General features: G+C 43.8%; 1 long non-coding RNA gene across 1 annotated transcript; it reads right to left on the reverse strand.

Moving 5' to 3' along the window:
- Positions 1–1,043: 1,043 nt before the first annotated feature.
- Positions 1,044–3,670, reverse strand: LOC308591649. The gene is made up of 2 exons (XR_014010210.1): positions 2,619–3,670; positions 1,044–2,588 (listed from the first exon to the last, which is right to left on the reverse strand). It is a non-coding gene; the product is annotated as an uncharacterized lncRNA (long non-coding RNA).
- Positions 3,671–3,901: the final 231 nt, after the last annotated feature.

Below are 3,901 nucleotides of genomic sequence, written 5' to 3' on the forward strand. Positions count from 1 at the left end.
CAGCTCCACCTGGTACGCAGGCTAAGACCCTACCTGCCCGCGGACTGTCTTGCCAGAGTGGTGCATGCTCTAGTTATCTCCCGCTTGGACTACTGCAACACGCTCTACGTGGGGCTACCTTTGAAGGTGACCCGGAAACTGCAATTAATCCAGAATGCAGCAGCTAGACTGGTGACTGGGAGTGGCCGCCGGGACCACATAACACCGGTTCTGAGAGATCTGCATTGGCTCCCAGTACGTTTCCGAGCACAATTCAAAGTGTTGGTGCTGACCTTTAAAGCCCTAAACGGCCTCGGTCCTGTATACCTGAAGGAGCGTCTCCACCCCCATCATTCAGCCCGGACACTGAGATCCAGCGCCGAGGGCCTTCTGGCGGTTCCCTCATTGCGAGAAGTAAGGTTACAGGGAACCAGGCAGAGGGCCTTCTCAGTAGTGGCGCCTGCCCTGTGGAACGCCCTCCCACCAGATGTCAAAGCAAAAAATAACTATTTTACTTTTAAAAGACAACTGAAGGCAGCCCTCTTTAGGGAAGTTTTTAATGTCTAATGCTGTACTATTTTTAACATTCAGTTGGAAGCCGCCCAGAGTGGCTGGGGAAACCCAGCCAGATGGGCGGGGTATAAATAATAAATTATTATTATTATTATTATTATTAACAAAAAAAAATTGTCCAGTAGCACCTTAGAGACCAACTAAGTTTGTTCTGGGTATAAGCTTTCATGTGCATCTGAAGAAGTGTGCATGCACACAAAAGCAGAACAAACTTAGTTGGTCTCTAAAGTGCTACTGGACTATTTTTTATTTATTTCAACTGCGTCATACCAACACGGCTACCTACCTGAAAGTTGATTAACAGTACAGTGCTATACATGGTCTACTCAAAAGTAAGTTCTACAAAAGTAACTTCCCCCAAAGTTTGTATAGGATAGCAGCCTGTGCTGTTTATTTATGTAGCAAGCAACATACATTTAATAACAATAACAACACACGTATAAAATTCTTTAACCAGTTGATAACCTTGCTAAAAATACAGTGCAAAAAGCAAGCAGGGAGCAAGGTTTTATTTTTAATTTTTAAAACGCATTATTGCCCCAAACAAACAACACCCTGCTGATTCTGTCCAAAGTGTGCTGTGGGTTATTTCATTACAATTAAGAGCAATGGGCAGAAGACCTCATTTGACAGCTGTGGGAATAGTAAATGGGAAAGTCCAGGTCATCCCTGCAACCGATTCAGCAGCCTCCACTTTTCATCCTAGCAAGTCATTCATGGGGAGAGGCATTTTCTGATAGAAGCAGGTCTCATTTGGGCTTTAAAAGCTCAAACCAGCACCTTGAACTGGGCTTGAAACCCAGCTGGATGTTGACACAACAACGGTGGCAACTTTGATAGGCTTTTCTGGTACCTTCCCTCTCATGGTTATTTCAGAACATCAGTGCTCCCAGTAAACCCAGAGTACTCCAGAATGCCCTTTCCATTTATTGCAATTTTGATCTGGCAACCTCTGCCGAGATCAAATACCTGGAGTCTCTGACATTCAGGCATGCTATTTGCTATGCGCTAGAGATAACAGCTCAGCTCAATATCTGATCCAGGGTTCGTGCAAGTAACTGCCCATGCTCCTCTCCCGCCAGCAACCTGCTTTTCATCTGTTGTGTTTTCTGCTAACCAATCCAGCCCAATGTGCCACAGCCTTTGAACAAAATTGTTCCCAGCAGAGGCCTCAAGACCCCACTCCCCAGCCTGATGACGTCGGCATGTGTCACAAGAGCCTGTTGCTCTAACCTTTTTCCGTCAGGAAGGATGAATAATCGAGGCCTAACCAGTCCCGTATGTGAGGGAAGCTTTGAAGGGGAAGATGGCCAGGCACAAGACACGAGGGCAAAACCACCAAATTGGAGGGGTGGGATGTTGCACGAAAGCTGCCTAACTCATCCTCTGGCTGGCTCTTCAGGGCTCCAGACTAACTCTACAACTCATATCAGCCGCAGTAGAGATTAACCGGCTTTGCCCTTTTTTTAAAAAAAAAAAAAAGCCAGCAACTTGCAGAAAGCAAGGATGTCAGCAGAGCCATGCTGGACCAAACTTTGCTGGTCCATTCAGTCCAGCATGCCAGGGTTCCCACAATTTTTTATTGCTTATTCGTTCATTTAAAAGCATTTCTAAATCTCATATTTAAAAATCTAAGTGGTATATAAAAATGCAATAAAGCAGTGTCATAAAAACAGGTGCAACATAAAAACCAGGGAAAGTATTATAAAAACCAGAATTCAGTAATAATGGGGCCCTTTCTTACAGGTCAGAGAAAGTCAGGGCAGAAAGATAACCCTGGGAAGCACACAAGCAGGATACGCACCCAATAGATGTCTCCTGCTGCTGGTCGTCAGAAACTCTTACTCATTGGTGTAAGGTAGTAGTGGAGAACCTCCAGTCCATAGACATAATAATGCCTGACAGGCCTCCCCATTTGACAGGTGAGGCCATTTTGATGAAGCCACACCCACCTGCCCTAAGCCTGATGCCATATATGTCAGGTGTGGGATAGGTATCTTTGTATCTGCAAAGTCCTGTGTACAGTATTTGGCAAACTCTGACAATCAGCTGATTGTTGGGGCTACCATGGATAACACTATGCAAAGATGGGTGACCTGGCAACCCTACCACCTGCCAAACTTGGCTTATGGCCTCTGATCTGCTCTTAAACATTGTGACTAATAGCCATTGTTAGATCAGTTTTAAAGCCATTTGAGCTATTGACCAACACCATATCTTTAAGTAGCAGGTTTCTCAGATTGTGTGCAGTGTCAATAAGTCCCCCTCTACCATATACACACCTTTTATCTGTCCACTAGTTTGGATGGCTCAAAGTTAAGGTGTTATGATGACACAAGGACAACAACTTATCTCTATCTCTCATGGCCCTGGCCTTGAAGAGTCAGAGGAAAATGAGCTGGCCATGTCCTGAGCTGCTGCACCACTTGAGGAAATAACTGGGTTCCTGAGACGGAACCTAGAGATAGTGGTCACATGCCTTCAGGGTTTAAGCCAGAACCTTTACGGACACCTTTGCCTGAGAAAGTCAGAAAAGGAACCCTCAACTTCAGGCCAGGGTAGAACTGGAGAACAAATTCAGTTTAGTTTGCATTTAAAGACAAAACTACCTAACTTGCACATGCCCAAACAATATAAGAATCAGACCACTGCCATCCTTTTAAATTTGCACTTCTTCACAGTTCTCCAACCAAATTATATGTACAAAAATGTGTATCCTTAGGGAAAGTGTGAATAAATGCATATGTTAGTGAAAATAACATCAAGAATTGTATCATATTAGGGGGAATTGCTTGCAGAAAGACAGAGGCAAAGAGACAGCGATTTGGCAAAATTGCATACAAAAACAAGTTTTTTTAAAGAAATACATACAAATGATGATTTCTCAAGGGGACTTTTTTAAAAAAGGAAACTGATGCTGAAATGTGGATAGCTGAATTTGAGATTGGAAAAATGAGAAACGAGATATATAAAAACTGACTGATTCACCCATCCCTGCCTACAACCAAAGCTGGAGGGAACTTAATGGGGTGATATTCTGACTTGCAGCCAGGCAATATGGCACAATGGAATGGATTTTGATTTCTCTCTCCTTTTGCCTTCACCAACAGGATGATTGGAGATTGACCTGCTTAGGTGGTCAGCGGACCATCAGTCCCAGCAAATAGGATCAATGGTCAGAGATGATGGGATTGGTACTCCAACATAGTCTGGAGGGAGTCATGCTGGCTGTAACTTAAATTTTTTAAATTTAAGTATTTATATTGTCTGCCTGAACCTAACCAGAACAGGCCTGATGGTGACTGTTATACTCTTCACCCTACCCCCTACCAAAGTTGAAAATGTCAAG

This window comes from Podarcis bocagei (assembly GCF_964188305.1).
Source record: "Podarcis bocagei genome assembly, chromosome: 7".
NCBI lineage: Eukaryota > Metazoa > Chordata > Lepidosauria > Squamata > Lacertidae > Podarcis > Podarcis bocagei.